The sequence below is a fragment of the Saccopteryx bilineata genome, chromosome 2, assembly GCF_036850765.1.
Source record: "Saccopteryx bilineata isolate mSacBil1 chromosome 2, mSacBil1_pri_phased_curated, whole genome shotgun sequence".
NCBI classification, from domain to species: domain Eukaryota; kingdom Metazoa; phylum Chordata; class Mammalia; order Chiroptera; family Emballonuridae; genus Saccopteryx; species Saccopteryx bilineata.
Window position 1 is genome coordinate 318,257,087 of NC_089491.1, and position 13,104 is coordinate 318,270,190.

The window sequence follows — 13,104 nt, forward strand, 5'->3', positions numbered from 1 at the left end:
CCTCCCACCAACCTGTTACTCCCCTCGGAGCTCCACCCCCATTGGTCGTCAACACCAGCTCCGCCCTACGCTTCCTACGGTTGGTCCGTCTACCAAGAGGGGCGGGGCCGCCGCTGCGAGGACACGGACCAGGGTGGTCGACAGCCTGGTTGGAGAGAAGTGCGAGCCGGGTGACGTGAGCCGACGGGCGGGGCCGCGAGGGGCCGCAGGTGGCCATTTTAGAGACTGTCGTGTCCCCCCCCCTCCCCCGCCCCATCCCCGGGAGGCCCCGCCAGAACATCATCTGGGCTCAGCTGGAAAATAGCTCCCGGCCTCCGGTGTTCTCAAACGGAATCTCTGTCCAAACCCCTTTCTGCCCTTCACCTATCTTCGCATAAACCAGATTACTCTTCCATCACGTCTGCAGAAAATATATCCTCGCCCCCCCCCCTTGTCAGAGCCTCCTCCACCTCAGTTGTCTCCCTTTTCCGCAACTTGAGCCAGAACGCCAATCTAGGATTGTCTTCCCCAAACCCTAGCCTCCACTAATTATTTTCGAGCCCTGTCCTTTTTTTACTGTAGTATTTATCGCCTTCCAGATTATATAATTTAATCTTAGAAATCATAGTCATCTGCCTTTTGTTCTATAGTAACTTCCAACCAGAACAAGGGACTGGCACATATTAGACGCTTGATAAATATCTGTTGAATGAATGGGAATGGGGCATGGAGTGTATATTGAAGGGGTTTGTAAATTTACATTGGATAGGAATAAGGTTCATTTTAAACGCAAGGGAACTCAACTCCAGATTGTAAATTCACCTTTTAAAAAGTGGGGAAATTGATCCCAGTCCTCATAGAGTATAGTTAGGGAGGATCAGCAAACTACAGGCATGCTAATACACTAGCTGTGGTTAAGCAGCATGGCTGTTCAAGTTGACTTCCTAGATTGTAACCATTGAGATATGTAAAAAAGAGATGAATTTAGTTTATGTCCTCGCTGGGCTCTGGGTGTTATCCTCGCTTTTTAATTCAAATATTTATTGTGTATGTATTTAGGGTTAAAGGGGCAGCTGACATTTCGGTTTGTTCACAAGAGCTATTTCCTTCCCCTCCCCCTATCTTTGGGGAGCTAGGTGTGCGTCCTGGAGGGTAAAGTCCACCTACCAGTTCCTTCGCTAGGATGCAAAGTCTATGCATTCCAAAGGAAGCTTTATATAAGGTTAGAGTCATCAAACCGGCCCATGCCCTGGGAAGGAACAGCAAAAAAAGGTGTGGGGTTGGGGATCCGAAGATAAAGTGTCCCTCCTGGACCTCATTTATCTCCTGACAAGGGTGATGGGGTAGGGTGTTATACTGGATAGGATTGTTAAAAGATTTTTTTTTTTTTTTTAAATATGAGATTGTTGAATTGACCCAGATATTGGAAAAGTGGAAACGCCTAAACTCTCCTGGGAAACGCCTAAACTTTCTTGGGTAACACCTTAATAATTAGGATACCTAGCGTATTTGTAGTAAATACAAAGTAAGGGTGGTAAAGAGACACCCCACCCCAGCACTCTGAACATAGACTTCAAGGAAAAACCTGGGAGACTTCTGAGTCACCATTATGTCATCCATTCCTCAAGGAAGCACTCAGTCTCAGAAGGACACCATCAGGTATAGGTGGTAAAGGTGACGCCAAGGTTTTTTTCCAGAGTTTGTGGTCCCTCTTCTTAAGAAATGTTACAATTTGGCAAAAAAAAAAAAGCCAATTAATAAATATGGTAAAGGTATAAAATTAGAGCAAATACAATATCCAGAAGAAAGAAAATTATAACATTGATATTCAAGATGCTAATTTTACTTTTGTGAAATAATGTAAACAACAACATTCTAGATAAATTGGAGGTTTCATCAAAGCAGTAAACTTGGAGCCAAATTTCTGCTTTTACTGTTGTGGGTCAAATAAGTTTGCAAATATGATGTATATGTTTGCTCGCTTATAGTTTGTATTGGGTGTGGGGAACAGGCTGTAAGCAAGCAGGATCCTTATAGCTTAAGGCTTAGTTTTAAGACTAAGCCTTTCCCACCCTTTTAATACTAAGATCTTTTAAACACTAAGCTTTTCCCCATACCCTTGAATGTTGCATGATGTGGGGTGGTGCAATCTTATAGGAATCCCGTTTATGCCTCAGATAAGTGGCTTTGTATCAGAGATTTCCTTATTTGTATATTGGCTTAAAGGTTTGGATTTCTACACTATAAATAGGGCAGACCGGGGGCTTGCTCTCTCTTGGTCCCTGAAATTAGCATTGCATAGTGTGAGGTCGGTTGGCAATGGGGGAAGGTCACATGAGGAACCAGGTTCGGGGACTTTGGCCGAAACCACCCATAAGCACCAAAAAAATGGCCCAGGAGCATTTTGAAAAAATCTGTCAGCCAATGAAATTTCACTACAACATATCAACCTGTCACCACCCTATCGACGCTATAAAGTACCACCCCCCCACCCCCCCCCCCACCCCCGCGAGGGAAGCTGAGCGACTTCCCTGGCCCCTGCCTTGTGAACCAGTGAACCTCGCCTGGAATGTCCTCTAAATAAAGCTTTTGCTTGTCCACACTTGGTGGCTATGTCCTTCTTTCTTCCTCGGCGGAAAATACCTTATATTTGGTGCCGAAACCCAGGAGGGGCTTGAGTCCGCAAGGGCTGCTCCTCTCCCCTTCTCTTCCCAGGAAGACCAGGGAACCTCCAACCTCCCACCCACTTTGGCACATAGTACAGTAAGTCCCCTGCCTCCAGCCTCCCCTCAGTTCTTTCTGACTCTGAGACTCCCTGTCCATAATCACAGCTGCGTCAGGGACCTCCTACCCGTTCTAAGTGTGTGTGTGCCCATGGAGACGTCCTGGACACTCCCACTCTACCTGACCGTCTGGTGGCTTGAGATTGAGTTGCAGGACGCCAATTCTCTTCTCTGATCACCTCGAGACTGAGGGCATCCATGGGGGCACAAGAATCTAAACCTGCCCTGGCCGGTTGGCTCAGCGGTAGAGCGTCGGCCTGGTGTGCAGGAGTCCCGGGTTCGATTCCCAGCCAGGGCACACAGGAGAGGCACCCATCTGCTTCTCCATCCCTCCCCCTCTCCTTCCTCTCTGTCTCTCTCTTCCCCTCCCGCAGCCAAGGCTCCATTGGAACAAAGTTGGCCTGGAGGCTGAGGATGGCTCTGTGGCCTCTGCCTCAGGTGCTAGAATGGCTCTGGTTGCAATGGAGCAATGCCCCAGATGGGCAGAGCATCGCCCCCTGGTGGGCATGCCGGGTGGATCCCAGTTGGGCGCATGCGGGAGTCTGTCTGACTGCCTCCCCGTTTCCAGCTTTGGAAAAATACAAAAAAAAAAAAAAAAAAAGAATCTAAACCTGACTCAAGCCTGACCAGGCAGTGGCGCAGTGGATAGAGCGTCGGACTGGGATGCCGAGGACCCAGGTTCAAGACCCCAAGGTCACCAGCTTGAATGTGGGCTCATCTGGTTTGAGCAAAAGCTCACCAGCTTGGACCCAAGGTCACTGGCTCGAGCAAGAGGTTACTCGGCCTGCTGAAGGCCCTCAGTCAAGGCACATATGAGAAAGCAATCAATGAACAACTAAGGTGTCTTAATGTGCAACGAAAAACTAATGATTGATGCTTCTCATCTCTCTGTTCCTGTCTGTCTGTCCCTGTCTATTTCTCTCTCTGAGTCTTTCTCTGTCTTTGTAAAGAAAAAATAAAATAAAAAAAACTTGTTAATAAATAAATAAATAAATCTGACTCAAAAACACCCCTGGGGTACCTTATCCAGAATCTCTCAAACATTGATCCCCTACCTAAAGAAGAAGAAGAAACTGATCTTCTCCACTGTGGCTGGGCCACAGTACCAATTAGACAAACCAGGTGGCCTCCTGAAGGACTTTCGATTTTAACACCCTCACCAAGTTACAGAACTATTGCCAGAGAACTGGGAAATGGTCGGAGATCCCTTACATTTAGGGCTTCTAGTATTTGTGCTCCCATACTAATCTCTGTGCCGCCTGCTCTACAGCACAGGTCCTTTTATTTATTGATTTTTTTTTTTTTTTAGAGAGAGAGGAGTGAGAGAGAGAGACAGAGAGAGAGAGAAGGGGGAGGAGCAGGAAGCATCAACTCCCATATGTGCCTTGACCAGGCAAGCCCAAGGTTTCGAACCAGCGACCTCAGTGTTCCAGGTCGACGCTTTATCCCACTGCGCCACCACAGGTCAGGCCGCACAGGTCCTTTTAGCCAGAGAAACCTCAACTAAACTCTCCACTCCTGATCTTTCCTCCTTCACTGACCACCCCCCCCCCCGTGGAACTCTCCTTTTCCTTCTTTTCCTTCCCTTTGCATGGTGCCATTACTGCGCATCCCGTCCAAATCTCTTCCAAAAATTTCTTCTGTATCCTGCCTTGATGTCTCTATGTAAACTCGCAGAACACTACTTTACAACATTTGGGGGCTCGCCCAAAATGCCAGTGTTTCGCGTCACTGGGTAGAGAAACCCAGATTGGCTGGCCTCCCCAGAGGGTTGCCTGACCCTGCTAGAATCTCGAGGAGAGGCGACACCAGAGACGTTCCAGGGCTCCCATTTTTCTGTGGGGTTCAGATAGCTCTTCGGCAGACCCTCTGGTCCCCAAATTCGATAATTCAGCAGAAATCGAGGAGTGTGAATTCTGACCTCTGGAGGTAAGTGAGGCAAATCTTTTGCTTTGCTGAATTCTGTTTGGGACTAGTCAATTTGAAACTATTGAGTGGGGACATTTATGCTCTCAGGAAGACATCTGAGTGGAGACTGAGTTAATCAGTCCTGTCTTGGACTTTCAGGGACACCTTTGTGTTTGTCGAGATCTTATTCTTTGCTTTGAATGTTTCTGTCTAAAACCCCTGAGCGATTGATGTGCGAGTGAGGATCTCTGGTGCTTGAGCCTAAGTTCCAAGGGGACGTGGCTAGGCGAGCACCTGAGAGGCCCCTGATGGGGAACTGCTTCCTTTGTCTGCTGAACTGTGTGCCTAAAAGTCAAGTGTAAATGTAAAATAGTAAATTGTCTTGTTTTGTAAGTTTTCTTTGTCAGGAAAATCTCTGGTGTAATTTTAATTGGAATAAGTAAAGTGCACTCATTTAAATTTCTTGATTTATGATTTGTATATGTGAAGTCTTTGTTTAATGTTTAAATGTGTCTGTTTTTAAGGCCTGAATTAAGTTCTTGCATGCAAAAAAATTGGAAATTTCTGGCTTAAAACCAGAGGGCAAAAGCCAAGGGAAGTTCTAAGGTTCTGAACCTTGAAAACTGACAGGGCTGAGGCAGGTGTTGAGTCCCCTCCAAGTTTCCCCTACTCTTCACCAGTTCTTTCGTGTGGCATGGTTGTTGTCTGACATGGGAGGCATGGGCTCACGGGAAGACCCACTGCTTTAGCCATAATGGTGGAAAATTGTAAGAGAGGATTCTAAGGGAATTGTGGGGTGGCTGTGTCCTTGAGGAAATTGAGAACCTCATGTAGGCTAGAGTAGCCCACTGTTGGGAAGGTGAATTTGTGAAATTTGTATTTTTTTTGGTTTGCTACTTTTGTTGTGGGAAATGGCACTAGGCAGCTGCTTTGAGCAGGGTAGTTGGTTGCAGGTGGCTGATTGGATTGCGTTCCTGCTCGAGAGGGGTCATTGTTTTGCTCATGGCTCTACCAAAAGTGGCAGAAAAAATAAAAAAAATTTTAAAAAAAGGGGCAGGCTCCTCTCACAGCTCCCAGCGCCTGCTCCCTCTCTGGCACCTGAAATCCCAGACACCCTGACTGATTCCCTTATATGGACTTAATAATGTAAAGCACTGTGGGCCAAGAAGAGGGTTAGCATCTTTTTGCCAGCTGGGTAGTTATGAAACAGTGAGTGCATTTTTACCATTCCTTATTTTTCTCAGTAAATCAGTGGTTCATTGAGGATAGTAGTTTACAATCCTCTTATTATAAATTGTACTAAAATTGTACTAATGATAAGGCATATAGAATTGTATAGTCTGCCAAATCCAAAGACTTCCTTTTTGTACCAAGCATCCCTTGTTGTGTAAAAAGTATTTTCCATGTTGGAAATGTATTATAAATTTCTAAAAAGGTAGCATCATCAGATGCTAAAGTAAATAAATAAAACTAAGCATTTCGGAAGGGATATTGCTCCTCCCTCAATCACATAACTCTGGCCCCTAAGATGGCTGGTTAGTCAAAGATGGGTAAGATTCCTGAAGTCAGGAACAACCTAACACAGGCACAGTCAAAGAGGGGCCATCAGGAGAAGGCTTAAGAACTAACAAAGGTGAGGCTCAAACCCTCACCCCAATAATGCAGGAGCCTGCTCCCCTGAAATAGTGGCTTTCATCCACTCTCCAGGGCACCAAAACAGGGGGACTCCACCCCTGCTTCCTCACTCATCAACTGAGGGGGCACATATCGGGCCAAGACTGGCAAATCAACTTCACTCCTATGCCCCCTCACAAAAAAACTCTGTTATATCTTAACTTTTGTTGATACCTTTTCAGGATGGATAGAAGCCTTTCCCACCTCTCGAGAAACAGCAGACACCATTGCCTCCATTCTCATTGAAAACATCATCCCGCGGTTTGGACTGCTGACTACCATCCAGTCAGACAACAGCGACCTTCACTGCCCAAATAGTCCAGCAGGTTGCCACCTCTCTCAACATCACCTGGAGACTCCACATACCCTATCACCCTCAATCATCGGGTAAGGTGGAAAGGGCCCATGGCATCCTGAAGGGTCAGCTAACCAAACTTTCCATCAAGACCAAACCTGGCCAAACCTCTTCCCCCTGGCACTCACCAGAATCAGAGCAACCCCGTGAAACTACACTGGACTCAGCCCCTTTGAGCTGGTTTATGGTAGACCATTCCTAATTAATTACAACTTACCTATTAACACCCCTCCTCTTGCCACATACCTCCCCTTTCTGTTCTTATTCTGCCATCTTTTCAGGGAACACGTGGACTAGACCCTTCCTTCTATAGGGGGTCCAGATGAAGCACAACCAGCAGTCCCCCTACAGCCAGGAGACAGGGTTCTTCTGAGGAAGCTCCAGCCTGGCTCCCTACAGCCCAGGTGGATTACCCCACATGGTAATATTGACTATTCCTACTGCAGCCAAGCTCCTAGGGCAAACACCTTGGTACCACATCTCTTGCCTCAAGCTTGCCCCCATGCAGGACCACTGGCAGTCAGAACCACTGGGTCCCACCCATCTCCGGCTCACCAAAAGGTTGGGCTCTGCAGATCCTCCTTTTACTCCTGTCCCTCCCATTGGGAACCTGCTGCCAGAGTAAAGCAGGGAGCAATGCTGTTCCTATATCAATGAGACTGGCCTGATGGAAGAAAACATCAATGTCCTCAACTGTCTGCAAGAGAAACTGTGCAAGGATCTCTCTTCCTACAACCTGCTTAACTGCTGGTGTCAGTCACCCATCATCACCTGAGTTGCCCCTATCCTAGGTCCTCTTCTAATTATCAACATATTATTCATGTTTGCTCCTCTTTTTCTTAGATTCTTACAGGACCACATCTGCGAGGTTTCTCGAGTCATAATCAACTAGATGCTCCTACACCCATATACGCGACTCCCCTCAGAGCCACCTCCTTCTGACCTCCCTTCCCCACAATGCCTCTAACCAACAGGAAGTAGCCAGACGAATAGTAGCATCCCTATCTAACATAAAAGGTTGATGGCCTAACCTGTAGTGGCTCAGTGGATAAAGCATCGACCTGGAAACACTGAAGTCGTCACTTCAAATCCCTGGGCTTGCCTGGTCAAGGCACATATGGGAGTTGATGCTTCCTGTTCCTCCCCCCTCCTCTCTCTCTCTCTCTCTGTCCTCTCTAAAATGAATAAATAAAAATATTTTTTTTTAAAAAAGGTTGGAATGTGAGGTCAGTTGGCAATGGGGGAAGGTCACATGAGGAACCAGGTTCCAAGACTTTGGCCGAAACCACCCACAACCATGACCACCAAAAGAAATGGCCCAGAAGCATTTTGAAAAAATCTGTCAGCCAATGAAATTTTGCCACGACATATCAACCCGCCACGACCCTACTGATGCTATAAATTATGACCCCCCTGCCCCCCGGGCGAGGGAAGCTGATTGACTTCCCTGCCCCCCATCTTGTGGACCAGTGAACCCCACCCAAGATGCGCTCTAAATAAAGCTTTTGCTTGTCCACACTTGGTGGCTATGTCCTTCTTTCTTCCTCAGCAGAAAATACCTTACACATAGGAGAGGCAGTCAAGATGGCAGAGTGCTGAAGGAGAAGCCAGTTTGTGCAGTTTGTGCAGAGAGGAGATGGGGAACAGAGGTGAATATAGCTGGTGAGGTAGAAACCTTTGATTCTAGTAAACTTGAATGAGTCAGTGGTTTTGGGAGCCCTGAATGGAAAGGGAAGTGTTTTCCCACTGTGTGTATTTCTTGCCCACCAGGTGCAAGCTAGACTAAATATATATAATGGCCCACCAGTTCTTGGCTCCAATGTTTCATTACCGTCTGTCCAAATCAAATTCCAACATGCACAGGCCAGGCAGCTGTGATGGTGGCTGTGGCTACTGGCTTTACAACACTGCTTTCCTCACTTCTATCCAGAGTTCTCCAAGACTATCACCAGGACCACTAACAATTCTATAGGAATTGTTCTCTTGTAAAGTACTGTACTTAAATCCGTAGGTTACGCAGAGACAGCAATTCCAAATGAACTTTTTTTTTTTTTACAGAGACAGAGAGAGAGAGTCAGAGAGAGGGATAGACAGGGAAAGACAGACAGGAATGGAGAGATGAGAAGCATCAATCATTAGTTTTTTGTTGCGACACCTTAGTTGTTCATTGATTGCTTTCTCATATGTACCTTGACCATGGGTCTGCAGCAGAATAACCCCTTGCTCAAGCCAGCGACCTTGGGTCCAAGCTGGTGAGCTTTTGCTCAAACCAGATAAGCCCGCGCTCAAGCTGGCGACCTCGGGGTCTCGAACCTGGGTCCTCGGCGTCCCAGTCTGACGCTCTATCCACTGCGCCACCGCCTGGTCAGGCTGCAAATGAATTTTTGAGGAGTTTATTAATTCGCTGGCTAGCTACACGGGGCACAATCCCAAATCATGTAGAAAGTCCCTGCAATTCTGTGGCTGATTTTATAGAGCAAATCACATATGGTTGGGGTGGGTAAGGAGGGACTCGTGATCCCTTTGTAGACTCTAGAGGTATACGTTACTCTCATGACTTTAGGGTCAGAGGGTGAGTCAGAGTGTAGGAATTCTTAATTAAGGTACATAAACATTCTTTTCTTTTTTTTTGGAATATATATATATATATACACATACATATATATATTTTTTTACAGGGACAGAGAAAGAGAGAGAGGGATAGACAGGGACAAACAGGCAGGAATGGAAAGAGATGAGAAGCATCAATCATTAGTTTTTCATTGCAACACCTTAGTAGTTCATTGATTGCTTTCTCATATGTGCCTTGACCGTGGGTCTTCAGCAGACCGAGTACCCCTTTGCTTAAGCCAGTGACCTTGGGTTCAAGCTGGTGAGTCTTGCTCAAACCAGATGAGCCCGCGCTCAAGCTGGTGACCTCGGGGTCTCGAACCTGGGTCTTCCGCATCCTAGTCCGACGCTCTATCCACTGCACCACCACCTGGTCAGGCTAAACATTCTTTTCTAAAGGCTTTTAAGAAAAGAGAAGTGAAGGGATTCTTAGATAAGTTCCATCTTCCTTGCTCTGTAGTTAAATTATGACTTATCTGACTCAGTTGCCCTTGCAAGCCAGGAAGCTCCTGTATTCCTCTCCCTCCATTCTCCACAGAAAGGAGGGGGCAAGAAGCCTGACATTTCCTCTTTAAAATGGCATTGCCAATACTAAGTTTTACAGTTCTTTGGCACCTTATCACAGTTTCTCTTTGCAAACTTTCACATTTATGAGGATAATTCTTAGATCTGCCTCTACCCTAAATTATCTTTTAAGCTTTATTCCCACTTGTTGTTAGATGTGTGTGTGTGTGTCCCCTCCTTCTCCAAGATGGCAAGTTCCAAAGTTAATTTATTATACAGGTGATCCTTGGGTTATGACACAGTTCTGTTACTACAACAGTGATCTAACCTGAATTTTGGTATAAGTTGAAATGTGATAAGGTGCCAAGGAACTGTAAAATTTAGTACTGGCAACGCCATTTTAAAGAGGCAAAGTCAAGCCTCTTGCCCCCTCCTTTCTGTGGAGAATGGAGAGGAATACAGGAGCTTCCTGGCTTGCAAGGGCAACTGGGTCAGATAAGTCATAATTTAACTACAGAGCAAGGAAGATGGAACTTATCTAAGAATCCCTTCACTTCTCTTTTCTTAAAAGCCTTTAGAAAAGAATGTTTAGCCTGACCAGGCGGTGGTGCAGTGGATGGAGTGTTGGACTGGGATGCCGAGGACCCAGGTTTGAGACCCCGAGGTCACCAGCTTGAGCGCGGGCTCATCTAGCTTGAGCAAAAGCTCACCAGCTTGGACCCAAGGTCGCTGGCTCAAGCAAGGGGTTGCTCGGTCTGCTGGAGGCCTGAGGTCAAGGCCAATATGAGAAAGCAATCAATGAACAACTAAGGTGTTGCAATGAAAAACTGATAATTGATGCTTCTCATCTCTCTGTTCCTGTCTCTCTGTCCCTGTCTATCCCTCTCTCTGACTCTGTCTCTGTAAAAATAAAAATAAAAAAAGCCTTTAGAAAAGAATTTTTATGTACCTTAAGAACTCCTACACTCTGACTCACCCTCCCACCTTAAAATCATGAAAGTAAGATACCTAGACAAAGGGATCACGAGCTCCGCCTTACCCACCCCAACCATATGTGATTTGCTCTATAAAATCAGCCACAGAATGGTAGGGACTTTCTACATGATTTGGGATTCTGCCCCATGTAGCTAGCTGGCTAATTAATAAACTCTTCGAAAATTTATTTTGACTTGGTGTCTCTGTGTAACCTGCAGATTTAAGTACAGTACTTTACTGTGGACAAGTCCTGCCGGGGGTGAGGACGACGGAGACACAAAGACCCGACTACGGGGACCAGGTTCAGTGATGCAGATCCACTTTATTCAGGAAATAAGCTAGCTTATACACATGGGTTCAGCCTATAGGGTGTTACAGCGTGTCCTTCATAGCCAATGACTGAAAAGATCAGGGAGCTGCGTGGTTGGCGCTAAGTCACTTCCTTATAGCAGGTGAACTCCCTTCCTTGGTATGCCCAGGAGGCTTCTGGGAGCTGGAGTATTCTCACAGCATTGCATCAGCCACAGCTGCTAGGAATGTGCTCTGCACTCCACCCACATCTTCCCCTTCTCTTTTAATTAAGGCCAATTGGACTTGATGAATGACAGCTTGCTGTTGTAGCTTCTGAATGCTACACATTATGCAACAGAACCCTAGTAGAACTAAAACAACTATAATACCTATTATACATTATACTATATGCTAATAGATTAGCTGGATTAAACAATGAGGCAAGCTTCTATAATGTTTGACTAGTTAGGAAATAGAGCAGGGGTCTTAGAGGATTCCTCCTAGGGGGTCGGGATGTCATTTCCCTCCCATTGTGTTATAGAGACCTTCTAGGTGCTGTTAAACACAGTTCCTTTTTTTTTTTTTTTTTTTTTTTACATAGACAGAGAGTGAGTCAGAGAGAGGGATAGACAGGTACAGAAAGACAGGAACAGAGAGAGATGAAAAGCAGCAATCATTAGTTTTTTCATTGCATGTTGCAGCACCTTAGTTGTTCATTGATTGCTTTCTCATATGTGCCTTGACCACGGGCCTTCAGCAGACTGAGTAGCCCCTTGCTGGAGCCAGTGACCTTAGGTTCAAGCTGGTGGGCTTTTGCTCAAATCAGATGAGCCCACGCTCAAGCTGGCGACCTCGGGGTCTCGAACCTGGGTCCTCTGTATCCCAGTCCGATGCTCTATCCACTGCGCCACCACCTGGTCAGGCAACACAGTTCCATTTTGATTGTAAAAAATGGATGTAGGTTGCCCTGGCCGGTTGGCTGAGTGGTAGAGCATCGGCCTAACGTACAGAAGTCCCGGGTTCGATTCCCGGCCAGGGCACACAGGAGAAGTGCACATCTCCCCGTCTCCTTCCTCTCTGTCTCTCTCTTCCCCTCCCGCAGCCAAGGCTCCATTGGAGCAAAGATAGCCCAGGCACTGGGGATGGCTCTGTGGCCTCTGCCTCAGGCACTAGAGTGGCTCTGGTTGCAACATAGTGATGCCCCAGATGGGCAGAGCATCGCCCCCTGGTGGGCACAGCGTCGCCCCCTGATGGGCATGCCAGGTGGATCCCAGTCGGGCGCATGCGGGAGTCTGACTGTCTCTCCCAGTTTCCAGCTTCGGAAAAGAAAAAAAAAATGGTTGTAGGTCCATGCACGCCCCCTTTTCACCAAGGTCCCAGTGTCCAAACACAGAACAGATGGCTTGCTGTGGGCTGTGTACTGCATATGGTTGCAAGGCACATTACACAAATTACAACAACATGACAAATCATACAATTTCAACAATTACAAAGGTACATTTCACCAGTCTATGAGCACTTTGCCAAAAGCACAAAATGTCCTCAGCCTTCTTTCTAGCCATGGGAAAAGGTTCCTGGGGCAGGGGAAGGGCCTCCAGCAAAGCCGCCCTTATCCCCATCAGGGTATTTCACATTGTCCAAAATCTTTAAGTCCATCCAACAAAGGAGCCAGTGCTCACTCGGGTTGTAGTCCAGGAAATTAGTCCACTCATATGGGGTATCAGCCACCCCCTTCATCCCTGCTGTCCTGGCAGGTCTTACACTGTCCCAAAGAGGAGTACGTGGCAATGGAAGTTCGCATTTCCATCTCTGCTCTGGAGAGCATGATGGCATTCACCGCTATGTCCCAAAATGTCAGCGAACCCACCAGTGGCTTAGCAGGCACTCCCTGCCGTTCCAGCAGCCACTCGACAATGCAAGCCTGGCTTCCATTCATCCTCCCACCACAGCTGCTACCATTTACCTTCTGGAGTCTGTGAATCGCAACTCCGGCCCAATTCTCCTCATCCTCCAAAGATGAACTGA

At 46.8% G+C, this 13,104-nt stretch overlaps 1 non-coding gene across 1 annotated transcript; it reads left to right on the forward strand.

The window, feature by feature from the left end:
* The first annotated feature begins 12,043 nt into the window (after positions 1-12,043).
* TRNAV-AAC (transfer RNA valine (anticodon AAC)) lies at positions 12,044-12,119 on the forward strand. The gene has a single exon. It is a non-coding gene; the product is annotated as a tRNA-Val (tRNA).
* The last annotated feature ends 985 nt before the right edge of the window (positions 12,120-13,104 follow it).